Source organism: Struthio camelus, chromosome 4 (assembly GCF_040807025.1).
Source record: "Struthio camelus isolate bStrCam1 chromosome 4, bStrCam1.hap1, whole genome shotgun sequence".
Classification (NCBI taxonomy): domain Eukaryota; kingdom Metazoa; phylum Chordata; class Aves; order Struthioniformes; family Struthionidae; genus Struthio; species Struthio camelus.
The window spans coordinates 47475514-47491770 of NC_090945.1; the positions used below are offsets into that span (position 1 = coordinate 47475514).

Sequence of the window (16257 nt, forward strand, 5' to 3'; positions counted from 1 at the left end):
TGTAGTTAGTAGGTCCTTATTTCCTTTAACCTAATAACCAAAGTAGACATTTCATCTGTTTGTTCAAACATTCATTTTCTGCTTTTTGTGAACAAATATGAATCTGTTTATTTTTAAAATATGTATATATATTTAGCAGCTATTTATAAACACCAAGAATCTCTGGAGAGATTAGTTTCAGTCATTTTCAAATATACAAATATTTCAGTGAAATCTCTATTATTATCGTTACTATTATTATAGAGTTAAACTTGTAAATATTGGTATTTTACTAAGAAAGGTAGTGTTTGAACTGCTGGATAACACCTGCAAGAATAAATGAAAAAAATATACTAATATTTAAATGTGTAAAGTACAAGACAACTTCAAAAGTTGGGGTGATTCCCGCCTATGTATACTGGTTGTGTCAATAGAAAGCAAGATATAGCTTAAGCCTAGTCCTTTCATTTAAGGACAGATTACTGTGTCACAACCATCTGTAAAATGCCAACTTTAAAATGTACAAATTCATACACTCCTGCCAAAACTTACTGTGTAAGTAACCTATTGTACAAGTCACCCACCTCCAGCACCCATCACATTCCTGTACGGTTGTCACACCATCCTCCTTCCCAATATTTTGGTAACAGGGTCCCTTTTTCTCCTGGGCCCTTTTGATCCAGAGATACCTTCCTCCTGCAGTCCAAGGCACCCTCCTGTGCTGACATCCCTCCCTGTATGCAGCAGCACAGGGCTCTGAACGTGCGGGAGTCAATCTGTGTCTTAGTTCAGGGAGCATTAGGCTACGGGCGTTAATAACCTAGGAAGGCTGTGGACTTTCTATCACTGGAGGGGGGTGTTAGAACAGACGAGGAAATAGTGTAAATGCTTTTGGAGTAGCTAGTTTTGCACACGTATAAATCAGGCAACCTCTTAAAATCCCTTCGGTTCTGTTTTCTGTGTTTACTCTTTACAATAGCTATAGTTAATTCCTCAGTGTTTATAATGCCTATACAAATAACAGAAAAAGGTCCTTCTACTGTCTAAAAGGCATGAAAATAAAAAATATGTATGCAAAACATGCATTGATTAAGGAACACAGGAGAACAGCTAACCATGTGGTTTCAGAGCTTCTCACAAAATGCCCATTGCCCTTCCCAGCACAGCAGAACAGCAGGAGCGGGCCTCAGGAGAGCAGTAACACAGTGCACCTGCCAGCCGTGCATGAAATAGTAAAAAGAGGGGGGGAGATGATGGTAGAGTGATAATGGGAATGATATAATTGGTGACATAAGGTCAAAGATGGGAAAGTAAGCAAGACCTAAACATCTGCAGGGACACGTGGACTGTGAGGACAGTGCTTCGTAGTACTGTGGTGGCTCGGGGCCAGGAGAGGGAAGAAAAATGTTTTTCACCTTCTGAGACAGACAGAGCAGAAGACAAAAAGCTAAAGAAATGACAAAATACAAACAAGAATAGCTAAGTAAGTGAACACCAGAATATGCATGGTCTGAATTAGAATAAGTCTGATTATGATCACATTCATCTACAACTTCTGCATTAACATTGTGAGTATCATTATCTGGAAACAGTTGCCTGTGCACTACCCCCTGAGGCTGCGGCAGCTGACCCACCAGCTCCAGTGAGATCTGTGCACACACTCTGACCTCACAAGCTGCAGTAAAACCAATGTCAGTAACATCGCTCTAGGTTTATTACAGCAAAAAAGTGAAATCCAGTGTAATAGTATAGCACAGTAAAAATAGTATAATACAATAAAATAGTAATAGATGTAATAACATGCAATTCAATTAAAAAGTTTATGAGAAAAAACTCCTTTTTAAAATTGTTTTAATTTTGAAAAGTAACTGGAACAGATTTCTATTTTGTGAACAAGAAATAAAATGCTTCTGTTCCTCTCACACATTAAGACTCTACATGTTGATAAGCATCTGAGGGAAAATTTTAATAGTACTATGTTCTATCACCTCAAGGCTTCATCACTGATAGAAAAACTGATTAGAAGAAAAATTCCTCTGTCCACATGTAGCTTTCAAATAATCACATATCTCAAGGCCTTGCTCATTAATTCCCCTCTTCTGCAGGCCTTCTGCCTTTCTCACTACCTCGTGAGTAATTCCACTACTTTTAGCTGTGTTAAACTAACACAAAACCAAACAGAAGCAGTGAATCAGGACAAAAATTTTTAAATGGATATCACATGTCATTCGTACACCACAGAAAGCAACGTGCTGCAGGTAGCATTTGCTCCAGTTCTTTTCTTTCAGCTGTGCAGAGTGTGAAAAGAGCTGCTTAATAACAGAACAATAGATATGCTGCCTTAACCAGTACGATGCTACCGAGCAACCATTGCAACGCTATTGAACCACGGGTACACAATGTACCTCGGCTGTGCGGTGTGTGTATGCGTCTGTGACAGAGACAGTCAGTCAGAGCTTTCAGCACCATCTTAATGAGATGGCATTCACAAGGTAGGGAAAACACAGCCACAGAAATAATTAGCAGGAAGATAAAGGAGGGTGTATGCTCCGTTGATGTTTCTTTTCATCTGGAAATACAGGCTTCAACACTTTTCAAACAGTTCACGCTGCACAATAAGCCTGTTTAATCTTGTGCAATAGAATTCAGCATTTATTTTACTTATTTGTCTCATGTTTACCAATGTGTTCCTTCATGTTAAAATCTAAATCTGCTGAAACCATTTATTTTTACATAAACCGCACATATAGCCTTACATAAACTATAGGAAGTAACCTAAAACACACTTCTTCTTTTTTCTTGCACACTAAATTCTCTAACATAACCGGATCTACTTTAACTTCTTATCTGTTAAGTGCCATTGGATGTTACCTAACCTGTAGGGCACAGAAATTCAAAACATTATTCTTTAAGCCTTTGCAGTCATTTTACAGTGAGTAAGCGCACCAGCTGCTGCAGTCAGCATGGGACTGACGCTAAGAGAAATCGTAAAATGACTTTTGACTTAGTTCCGTAAGTCTTATTTTGACTTATTTCTCTGTAAACTTTCTGGAAATGGGTTGAAATACCTTTCATCTCGCATTCTCACAACTACTTTAATTCATAATTGCTGCTAAGATCCCACTGGCCAACATGACAACTTGACACAGCGGGGATACGGTTGGGTTGCGCTGGATCTGCAGGCAGCTCCACAGCTCCTATGGACTCAGTCTGTCATCGAATGACTGGCTTCATGTCATCTGGCATACGGGAATTCCCAGAAACCACCTTTGCTGACTGGTTAGTACAACGCAGTTACCCAGGGGAACTACATGAGGAACCAACAGCACACCAACTCGCTGCCAGAAGCCGTTCAGCTCTGACCCAGGTATCTGGAATTCTCTCTCCATAGAAATATGATTTCACACAATTTACCGATAACAGAAAGGAGCGAAAGCCATTCACCTTTGCAGCACCCATCCTAAAGGATTTTGCTCTTATTTGCTGGCTTACTGAGAGCTTCAGTCATCAGAAGAATATGGCTTAACACATTTGAGCAAGATCATGATTATCTCACTGTGGACACGGAAAATATGTGCATAGGCTTACAATTATAACAACAATATTACCTGATACAAACCCAATATTTTCCATTATATATACTACTATATTTTGTCTTCAGGCTAAACATCAGACTTTCAGTAACATAAAGAAATTCTAAATCCCTAAAAAGGTGCTTTAAAATCAAACTGAAATGAAAAATGAAAGAAACACAATAAAGTGGTGAAAAATGGAGTGTTAAAGGACTGTGCAAACTGAAATTGTGTGTGAGGAATCATCTAGTGTCAAAATGCATATAATTTTATTACCGTCTTTAAGAACTGATGTTTCCTTACGTAGCTAAATGCTGAGATACTGGCAACTGAAGCTGTAAGGGGGAAATAGTTCCTCCTTCAGCATAATTTGAATTCCAGAACATATTTGGAGAGTTGTATACAGTCATTAAAAATAAAGGAATAAAGCAGTCAAAAGGTAAGCAGCCTAGCTTAGTTCCTTCTATCTAGCATTCGTTTATTCTTAATAGGCTCACAAAAATCAAATAAATATAATCCGCCGTCTGTTCACCTTATGCCAATGTCAGATTACCCTGCACCATATATTTTCCAGTTTTTGCCAGTGCAGTTGTACTAGAAAAATACAAACTTGCAAATATATTGATGTAAAAAGCATTTTTCTACTTAATACACATGCATTTAATTCTTGATATCAATTAATCTTAAATTGGTGAAACTTGCAGTGACTTTAATTAAGTCAATTCTTAGATAAATTTTAGCTAGAAGTCCTAGGATTTTAAAGCCAGCTTAGGTCAGAAGTCCAGTATGAACTCAAATGTATCATGAAATGCAAGGGCTTTTTGTCTTTTAAGTTTGAAAACCATCCTTATAGCACTACCAATAATTGCTAAGATGAAAAAAAGCAAATTTTTTTTAAATGCAGAACAGCACTAATACTTTCCAATACCTGCTTTACTGGCCCCTTTAACAATACCTTTTTTATTCTATGTGCATATACAAATTGTGAAGTTATTTCTTTTCTTTCTGAAAAAAATTTCAATTCAGGAATACCACTAATAATCCATCATAATACTTTATACCAGGAACATAAGTTAGATTTGCATTTTTGTCTCAAATGCATTTGTTCAGTTATATGGAAGGTAATTAAATCCGAAATGAATTGCTGAAATAGATTTCAAATGATTTAGTTCTAACGCACAGTGGTAGCTACATGAAATATGCTTCTCAGACAAAGAGATGAAATAGTGTTCCAAGAAGCTTGCTATAGAAAAATACTGAGCTATTCAAAAAACAATTATATTTAGCAAATCCACCTGTCAGAGCTATCTATAATTTCTGTATTACTACCACCTCATGTAGCAAACTTTCAAAGACCTATTAAAGATGTACTTTATATCTTACTGAGCTAAACGATATTCAAAAATCAGTTTCAACTAAGTTTAAAGGTATATCTACCATAAGTAAATATGTTTTTCATTTCCACCAAAACATATAGCATTGCAACTTATACAGCAAGCAAAAGGAGGTCCTTTTCTCCTATAGATTAGGAGTTCTATGTATGTACTTACCTATCTGATAGGTAACAAACACTCTACTATTTAATTTCCTCCTCCTAACTACACCGAAATCTGGAAAAAAAAAAGGCTACGTGTAGCCTCTTTTCCTGGGTGACGGAAACAAACCTGGATAGCTATATGAACCTCTACCATAAAGTGCAGCACTTAATAGAATGAAATTAAAAATTTATCTACGGAATATATCTACAAAAGTAAGTTGGAATTAACAAATACATACAACAATTTCATCCCCATCTTATATTATGTCTTCATACAATAATCATGATGCGAGAGTGGAAACTCATATTCCATCATACTGGTCTGTGCTCTGTTTATCAATGATTAAGCAGCTTGTGGCTTCCTCAGTCACATCAAAATATTCTGCCAAGTACTAGGTCGACTTTCTAATGAACAATGAGAATTATTAGATGCCAAAACATTAACAGAAGAGTGTTATAAAGCAATCTTTCTGATTTGTACCGTTTGGCAAAAGGCAGATCTGAGCTATTGTGACAGCAGAAAATCAATGGCTTGGCAGTACAGAGTCTAATCATGAGTCAGGACCAAAGGTCTAGATTTCACACACTAAAGGTATGTGAAAATTCCAGGCTTTGGCGGAGGCTGCACAGCATCACAAAGAACTACTCTACAGCTCTTTCTTTTCTACTCCACAGTTCTCAACAATACAGGGAAACTATCTTTATCTGACTGGAAGTACTCATTTAAAGTAAAATGCTTCATTTTCTTTGCTAATCAGACAGGATGCTAGCTATGCTTTTTATCGTTTAAATCTCTTTTCTCTTCTTCCCTTTTTTTTTTTATTTTAATAGCTAAATGATTATCCTGCATGCTGTAGGTTTCCTTTAACATATCAGTGCCACCTCTCCAAACCCTGTCAATTGTGATTCTAACAAAGAACTAATTTAAGAAAAAGCTCTTCGCTGCACGTTCGCAGCTTGTCAAGGAAATTGGCTCAGTTACTATTTAGCTGCTAACACAGGGCTCCATTTAGTAAGGTATTGAGTATGTGCCTAACTGTAAACATGTGGCTTGTCTCATCAACTTAAAATCAAATTAACACTGTAAAATATACATGATATGAGACAGATACCCAGAACTAGGTGACATCACACCATGAATATTTCCAAATCGTATGGACTCAGCCTATGTCTGAATTCATTGTTGTTTTGAGTAAACATCCATGAAAACATTTAAACTTCTAAGTCCCACTAATAAAACTGGCAGGAAACAAATACCTTTTTTCCTTCTTTACTACTTGAGGGCATTCCTATTAATCATTTTTCATCTTCTTTGCCATTTTATTCATAACTGCCACCATCTTTTACGTTGCTCTTTAAGCCTTTTTATATTGTTTAACAGTTATATTGTAGAAGTAGCTGCAAGATCTAATAAGAACCAGATCCAAGTGGTGCTATATGAAGAATAATTATAAAAGTGGACACAACCTAGCCTGAATCTTTCTTACCAAATTTAAGACACTAGGACACTTCAGTTACGGGCAGATATTTGCTAGTTAGTTAACGGAGTGTAGGGTACCTGCAGAGCTTACCTATGACTGCACCTAATTGCACTTTGCACTAATTGCACCTCACCTATGCACCTAATTGCACTTTGAAATTGTCTCCTCTCTTGTATTTAGAGAAGGAACTGGAGCAACTGCCATAGTATTCTCAGTTAAATGTCTGTAGTTAGAAGAGAGAAATCAGGTCCTACAAAGTAGTTAGCTTGATTTTGCCTTTCAAAGACATCAGTGCCAAATCTCTTCCTCTAAACGCATCCTTCCAGCTTTATCGTATGAAAATTAGCTTAAGTCAGTTCCAGTTATGATAATACTTTGCAGAACACAAGTAGACTCAATGGTGGCTTAGTGGCAGAGCTATTGCTTGAGGGACAATACATATTTGAATGATGGAATGGTTCTAGGTTGATATTGTTTTATAGTGGCAATATTAATCTTATTGAAGTCGTAACAGAATAGAAGATTTTCTCAGCGTTCACTGCTGAAGGTTTAGCATAGTGGCTTTTCAAGCGCTGTGAACAAAACAGGCACAGTATATCTCAATCTGATCGTTTTTATGAATCCTTGTAACACTGACAGCTTTTGATTGTATCATTGCTCCACACTAACAAGTACAGCAAATACTACAAATCAGAAGGTGAAGGAATAAAACATGACACCATCTTTTTTCATATTCCTATGAAACATTACATATGTGACATTTATAAACAATCATACTGTTTGCATTTTTCTATGTCAAAGTGGGTAATACTTCTTATGAGAAAGGAATTGATTATTAAGTGAAAACATCGGAAAAGGGATTGGTACATGCCTGAGATGATTTTCTCTTTTTATAGGCACTGTGATAGTTTGCAAAGTAAATTAATGCAACATTTACAGATAAAACATTATTCAAAATATTTGATGTGTATACAAGCAAAAGCTTACACATTCATATCTTTGATAGAAACTATGTAACACAAATGAACTCACATGTATGGGATGCTGAAGATTATGAAAATGCAGAGAAAACTGTGTTGTGATTAGCTTTTATACACTCCTCAGTACATTAAGTTCATTGCAGTTTAATGGGACATATTTTCAACTAACGGTTAATAAACATACAAGTTATGGGCACAGTGATGTCCCTGCATGAAATCAGCCAGGCACGATGTAGTCAGTTTATTCAATCTTAGAAAGACTGCTGGCTGAGTTAATGCAGAATGCCATTTGTCACCTTCAAAATCACTATAAAGCTAAAGGGACAGGAATGAAGCAAACTAGTTGCACAGGGGTGATACCAATTAAGAAGAACTCGTCCACTCTTCCCACTAACAACATATAGCAAATGGTTTGCCCATTACATGTACTTTATATTTAAGTTTTGTACGTTGATTCTCATAATTGTTAATAAATAGCTTATAAACATGTTATATGTATCAGCAAGGTATAGCTGAAGGTGGAAACTATAACGGATAACTATAATCATGTTTTGGACCTGCTGTAAACATTGAGAGTTTGTAAGAGCTTATTAAAATATCTTGCAAACACATATTAATTCTATGCAACATTTGGAATGGTACACTCATTATATAGTGAATGACACTGTTATGGATTACAAAACTGGAAAATAATTATTCTTTTCATGCCTCTAACCTAGAGTTCATAGAAATCAATCCCTCTCCTCATCCTTGAACAGAGCTATTTCTCCCAAATGAAAAGCAACTGTGAAGTAGGTATCGAAACATAATTCTTCGGTATTTTTTCTCATTCGCAAATAGGCTGAGTTCCACTGGACTTTAACTCAATTCTTTTTTTTTTGCAGCACATCATCCAAATCTTGCAACTCAGAGAACGTTTCTCCATAAATGTTCTGTGCACTCACATGTTTAAATGGAATGTTTTGCAAATTCGTTGCATATTAAAATGGTGTTCCTAGTTTATAACAACCTCATTTTAGAGAACGTAGTGTCGCCTTTTTTCAAGTGGCAGAGCAGAGGAACGAACAGGTTATTAGCCAGATAACTTTTCAGCTTGGTACTCAGCTCAGGATAGCATAAATATAATTTTTCAGAATACTCATATTTATATACCTCTTTGGTCTCAGTAATTTTTCCAGCATCTGTACAAGATGTATTGGCAAGTGTATGGATACACTTTGCCTTTAAAGCATTCAATTGCCTTAAATGAACCCGCATGCCTTACCACTAGCAAATCAGACAAGGTATGTTATACAGCTATTAGCTGATGGCAGTGTAGTCCTGGAACACAAGAAACCTGGATAGCAGGGTGCTGCAGTGATTACAACTTACTTTTACTTGGCATCATATAGCCTTTGCCCTTTATTCTCCATTGCATCCATCTTATAATCCTATGTCCTCCTGCTCTCCCTTGTTTTTATCTCCAAAGCCTCTCTCTGACCTCATCCGCTCCCTTTGTCCTCAAGCTATCTCTGTCCTGGCTACTCCTTTTGAATAGCTATTAACCCCAAATAACAACTCAGTAGATAGTCTCAAAGCTGGGCAGGAGAAAGCTAATCTGCTCTGGGGGACAACACAGGTCCAGTCTGGTCACTAGAGTCCTCAGGCAGCGCTGTGGCCCGTGCACATACTCAGATTACCTGGTGCGCCACAACGCATACAGCTAGGACAACAGAGTGGCACCTTCCTCTTCTCCCCTTTATCCTTTTAACTACCTAATTCCTCCATCCTTCTCCAAAGCACTGAGATACTGCTCAATGGAACAGACATGCACATTTTTTAGTGTGTATTTGTTACCCAAAATGGTAGATTAATTCCAACTAAAATAGTGAGGGGAAAAAACCTCAATATGGAAAGCTTCACATAGAAATTTTGAATGTTCTGAATATTTCAGTCTGGAAACAAAATCATCATCATTTAATGGAGTCATTAGGTAACTTTATATACCACTGTCATTGTCAACACCACAGAAAGAAAAAAAGATGGAGAAATAGAGGATGATATGGTTAACTATTATAAACGTTTTACTGTTATTGCTTCAGGATGACCTGAATAATCCAGTCATGACCTGGTCAGTTATAAGGACGACAGTTCCAAGAAACTAATAAATGTCATCTTGCATATTTTCAGAAAATATATGTGAATGCGTATCTATACTTTTACACATGCTATTCAGACTTCTCTGTAGGGCAGTTTAACCTTTAATAACATTGAAAAGAAAAGGATTGTCTCAATGATGCTAACATAAAAGTTAACATTTTAAATCTATCAGTAAAAAGCTTTGTGCTCTTAAGTTAGTCTTAATCTCTTTTCTATTTAGATGTCTTGCCCCACCTCCCTTTTGTAGTTCCTTTGCCAATAAGTCTTTTCCCAATGAAAATATTTTTAACTTTTGAAAGAATGATTTCTTCACCAAATTAAAATACTTATACTCTACTCTGTTCAACTTTTTGAACTAAGAGCAAGAACTGAAAGACCAGAAAGAAATGTGGAACACTTCAAAGAGTTCTTCAAGAGTACCGAATGAGAAATACAACTACTGTAAGTCACAGGCTTTTTTTCTCCCAGGAGTCTAAATTCAGAGAGCTACTTTTAAGACAGAATGCATGGAAAGGCAAGAAAACATCTATGAAAGGAAAAAGGCAATAAAAAGTATGAAATATGCTAAAAAATAAAAGTAAAGCTGTAATTTGACATTTTTATCACAGTGGTGACAACCACCTACATATTTTTTTTTTAATTATTGACTATGAGGCCAAACAAGATCACCTATAAGAAACAAATAGGACATCCTATACAGGCTAACCCTTACATAGGATTGCTTTAAGAGCACTTTATCTTACAATTGAATAGCTTTTTAGAAAGAAATCGAGTTTTAATTTAAGACTTCAAATGATGGAGAATGCCTCATAGCTAGAGGCAAATTGCTTTAAATACAAAGTCACAAGACTGCATGAAATTCAGCAGTGCACTGGTAGCTCAAATAGGTCTAGCTGAATCCTCCAGCAATAGGATATTTCCATATCTTGGTCTAACTTCAAAATGGGAAATAACTGCAGTAGATGGGTAGAGTTTATGTTGACTTTAGAATGTAATTATCACTTTCATGCTTTTTCCCAAATTCCAGATACCAAGGAAAGGAAATATTGTACATGAAACAGAAAATAAAAGGCCAGCTCCGAAATAAGAAGGCATGGTCCAGCAGCCACGATCCATGACGCTGCATCAGCCTTCATTTACCATGTATCTTCTGGTCTGCTGGTTTGCTCTACAGTGTGAACGCTCAGTAGTCACCCCACTGCTATGGGATGTTTTTTAAAGTCATATTTTACAAGCAAAAGTATCTGCCTTCCTGCAAATTCTTTCAATGAAGCAATTCCAGAAAAAGAAATGAAACAGAATAAAGCAAAAATCAAAAGCCAATAAATCCCTATCATAACCAAAAAGAAATCATGGATATAATAAAGCAAGTTCAACAGAAAATTTCACAAAAGTATTAGGAGTTTGGCACTGATAACAAAGTTATCAAAATTGTATTAATAATATTTAAGCTTTGTATTGGATTTTTTCTTTTTTCTTACTTAAAATACTTCTACGCAGCATATTGTGCTTTTCCTTTAAACCACAAAAATATTCCAGGTAGCGTGCTAGTCTGCCTTTGAGATGCAGCTGGTTTTGCTTATGTTCTCAAACGGTTTGAGCTTAAAAGCTTTCTAATATAATGTATTATCATATAAAATACATGAGCGGTCTAGAGCGAGGTCACTATAGCAAGTAAACAACAGCTACATTAGGAACGCATAGTACTTCTAATTCATTCAAATAACAGACATTTGTCTTTTTTACAGCAGTGATTTTTCCTAATATTGCTGTTTAAATCTCATGGTGACTATGGTCATATGCTACTGGGTGAATATTAAATTTGTTTCCATTTTATTATCTTCAATTTTTTAAGTCTCTTTGTTCATTCAGTAAACAGAAACTGAATAACACGAACTGGTACTTGAAAAAAGCAGTTTACCATTATGTCTTTATTTAAAAAAAAAAGCTTATCTATTTTTTCAGAAGAAATATACCCTGGGGAGACTAACTGCTTAGTCAAAGGAAAAACACGTTAAGTTTTACACGAAAATTCAAGTCACAGTAGTTACAAAGTAGTATTTTTCTTAAAATTTGAAGCTGTCAAAATTAATTCACTGTAACCTTTGTGTACTAATTTAATTAGACCAGCACAATTATCTCCAAACATAAGCCTTTTAGTATTTAAAAAAGGTCACAGACTCAGGAAGCCTTACAGAGCACTTCTATAGTATCTTCATTTTAACATTGTGCTAAGAGTAATACATTTTACTTCTGGAAAATAAAAAAAACGTACAAGTGAAAAGGTTAACAGACAAAGAGACAAAAAACAAAACAGGGATGTGTACATTTGGAAAAAAAATCTGCTCAAGAAAAAGATACATATCTGTACGTATCCCTATCAGTCATAGTTATCCATAAATATCTATGTTAATGTAGGTTAAATTGCACTTTTAAAAAACAACTGGAAAATTGGTGGCTTTTATTATGTAGTGTTTTCTGAGAGGGGGACCTATCATAAGTCTAGGTCCTCGAAAATATTGACTTGGTAAAGATGGGATATAAAACTTCAAGTTGTACTATGTTGTTATGAGTTGTAGTGTTCATGGTCTTTTCTTTGGAGACTCAATCAACATTTTAAGTTGTTAATTTTATAGAAATTTTCTAACTAGTGTTAATCAAGCAACTTTCATGTAAATACTTCCAAATTCTTTTTGCTAACACAGGTATTTTATATTTTACAGATGGTTTATTGTTGTATTTCTTCTACAAAAGAAATGCAGTACCATTTTAACATTCATGATAAAGAAAATATCATCTTTTCAAGACCTCTCATCTGCAGTACAATGTTATGATTTTCATTCAATCCCCCATTTATTTTTCCAGCTTTTCCACGCTTGCCTCCTAGTCTCCTATTCATATCTGTCCAATAACTTTAAAAAATCTCAGGACTAATTCTTCTGAGGAAATGAATTATTTATAGTTGCTGATGAGACTGTCCACATGAAGATAGACAAAAAACAAAGTAGAGGAATCATGCCCATCCTAATTTACAGATAATATCACAGCATGGCGGCTTCCATGCATAGTTCTTACAAAATGCAAAGGTCAACTTCTGTCCTCTGTTATTTCAATGTTTTGTACTAGATAAAAGCTTATGCAGAACTTGGTCTTTAATTTATTGATGTCCACTTAAAAACAAGGTTCTGACTTAAAAGAAAAAAGAAAAGGAAATAAACCAACTTCTGAATCCTTGGGCCTTAAACTATGGGCCATAGTTTCCTTTCTGCCTGAAAGGAAATCATTTCTTCCACCAATTTCCAAAGATTTTTCTTTTTTAATGTTTTAACATTTTCAAATGGATTTCTGAATTTAAGCAATTTTTCTTTTAAAATTATTATTCTCCTGGGAGATTTAAATAAAGCTAAAACCAAAATATAGTGCTGAAATGTAAGCTTTGGATCCACCCAAGTGATTTCTCTGGATTAACAATTCACTAAAAAGTCTGAGATTTCAAAACTTTGACTGTTTCACAGAAGATAAATTTTATATACAGTGAACAACTCTTGTTCCTTGTATCTTAAGATATTGAGGAAACAGGACAGGAAAAGCCTTTGGGTCATTATGTAATTATCTATTGCTGCTTTTTCTCTGATAACTTCTTCTAAAATAAAATATTGAGATTAAAATAACCTTGCTGCTCTGTCTCTTGCAGTACCTGCTCTGTCTGGAGGCACTTGCAGAGTACTGAAGTTTTCATTTGTGATTATATATATTATTGGGACCCTAGACAGACTTATTCTGAATCACTTGACAACTACATGGACAACCTCTTCTATAAATATGCAATACAAGAACTGAAAGCGTAAATATTACCCACCAAGGGAGGTACCCAAGGATTTGGAAGAGAACTATTTTGCAGATCAAATCTGCAATGCATGTAAAGTGAAAAAGACTCAATAAATTCTTTTGTGTGACATTCAGTGAGGTTATTGTCACACTATTTCAAAATACCATCTATTACTTAGCATCATGTCACCAACACTTAACACACATATTCCCTGCACAGATGCCTCTTTCCTTCATGTGTTCTGCACTGAAATCCTGATCCCCTTAACTAAATAGACATGGTTACAAGTGATAGATATGGTTACAAGTGGAAAGTAATAAAGGAAATTAGGTCTTTTAATTATTTATTTTTACAAACAACTGAAAAAAGTTTAGCACCAGATGTACCACAAAGGCAGAGGCTATGCTCAAGCAAGGCAGCAGTACAATATCTACAAATTAGTCCTTAGCTTCTACAGTGCTGTAAAGTACCTTATTCTTTGAAAAGAGCTCAACACAGCTTTCATTAGGTTAAATGTCACCTTTTAGTGACATGTCCTATTGAATAAGAAAGAGATGGTAGTTAGTTGGGAAGGGGGGGTTCCTCCTTCAAAAATAACACAATTTTTTCTTGAATTCTGTGTGAACTCTAGCTATTCTAGTCACATGTCAATGCCACTGAAAGCATATCAACAAGCAAAACAATAGATTAACTATGCACTAGACAAAAAGATAACAGCATTCACCTGCTAATTGAGAGTTTGCAATCAGATGTCATCGTAAACAATAGAAACTATGAGACAAGTCTTCTATTTAATTTTTTGAAATACCTGATCTGAGAATTTCAATTCGATGAACTGGATATTATTTAACATATGAAGTCAAAAATGCATGTGCTTGTTAAGACATACAAAACACTGACAAATTGCTAACACCCTGCAGATAAAGTGTTATGATAAAAATATTTGAAGTACACATACTTTGCTGATCACATTGCAACACTGTTGGCAAGGATTTAAATCGTTGTTTCCCTGGTTTACTAAGATAAATCCCTTAGTTTTTCTCATTACACACAGCCAAATCTAACAGCACTTGAGTGCTGAAGAATGCATGCAATTTCTCTCCAAAGCCAGTGATCCCTTCCCTAAGTGCAGATTTCAGAGCTATATAAGCCTCAGGCAAGCATCAACAAGAACTCTACTCTAAAGTGCTCTAACTGCTATTGTAACAACTACAATGAAGTCTAATTCCATATGCTGTGAATAGATATCATGGGAAATTTCTGAAATTATGCTCAGATTACTGTTAGTCACTCCACTCTTACCTATGATTTTCACATATTCTTGTAAATAGAATATTCCACTCCATTTTAATTTATGGGGCATATCACTATGTTACATCTAATCTCAGAATGGTTTTTGCCAATTACTTTTCAATCTTGGATTAATTGTATCGGGCTAGGTTATGGCCACTAGCAAAAAGAGCAAGACTATATCTGCCTCTAGGGATTTCATCAGCTTCCTGACCTAGAAGAATTCATTCAAAGAGATAGGAAAAAAAATCTATTTGTGCAAACAACTCCCTTGTCCAGCTCATAAAAGTCACTAAGCACCCAGTCCTGTGGCTGCAGGACACGTGGTCAGGGAGGTGTCTGTGTACTGACTAAGTATATTAATAGTTAAATATTTAGACTACCAGCAGTAGTTGAAGATTAGCATAAATACACCACACCCAAAATAAAGACTCCAAATGGACTTTACTGGCCAGTTTCCATACTGACCATGCAGACATCTACAGAAGCTAGAGGCAACGTCTTTCTTTTATGATTATGTAATACATCACAATTCTTTTGCTATCCATCTTTATTCCAGCATTTCAACTCAAAAGAAGTCTCACATACACAAAAATCAATAAAAAAATCTTGACCCATAAAGCATGTGTAAGACTGAATTTTATTTGCTTTGCTGCATGTGGAACACCATCAAAATTTATTTGTCAGTCATTGAAATTCAGGCCAGTACCAGCGGACTTAGCTTTAGCGTTAATTATTTACAATCATGGGGAACGGGGTTTTAGTTTCTTTTAAAGACAGCTTTTTGAAGTTTAGATTTTAATAAGCATTTAGCCAAAAAATGTTGAGATGTTAAAGATGTGCAAGTGATATTTTTTTCCTTAAAGAGTCTGTGATGACCGCATTACAAAAAATTTAGAAAAGCAAAAAAAAGGAGAAGTCATGAGTTATTCAAGATACAATCATCATGCTAGAAGGGACCTAGAGAAGTAACTAAGTCCATCCTCAGATTCTCCAGACTCATTCCTGTCAGATATTTATCTTATTTGTTCTTCTCTTGTCCTCCACTAACAGAAAATCTACAACTTTTCAGGGTCCCAAAACTAAGCAAATTACTTTAGCGTACTTCAACCAATGTCATGCCACTGTTTAGCAGGAAAAAAAAAAGGCACTTTCAAGTGCACATTTCATATGTCTTGCAGAAGATGCTTCTAATTTCTGCTTCCTGCTGCAAAATTCATCTTTTGTAACAACATGATAGTACAAACTTGTGTTTGTTTTGTGATCCACTAGAATCCACAGATTCACAAAACTGTTACGCTAGTCAATTGTTCGGTATCCTATATTTGCATGCTCATTACCCCTGCCTTGTGTTTGACCTTGTTGAATAGCTCCCTTAATTTTTCTGTACCATTTCTTCAATTTGTTAAAATGATTTTTAAATCTAAATGTGTTCTCCAGCATCCTGGCA

The 16257-nt window shown here is 35.5% G+C and overlaps 1 protein-coding gene across 2 annotated transcripts in view; it reads right to left on the reverse strand.

Annotated features, from left to right (window-relative positions):
• Positions 1-16257, reverse strand: part of GPM6A (glycoprotein M6A) — a 128823-nt gene that overhangs the window by 43157 nt on the left and 69409 nt on the right. The gene's annotated exons all lie outside the window — the stretch shown is intronic.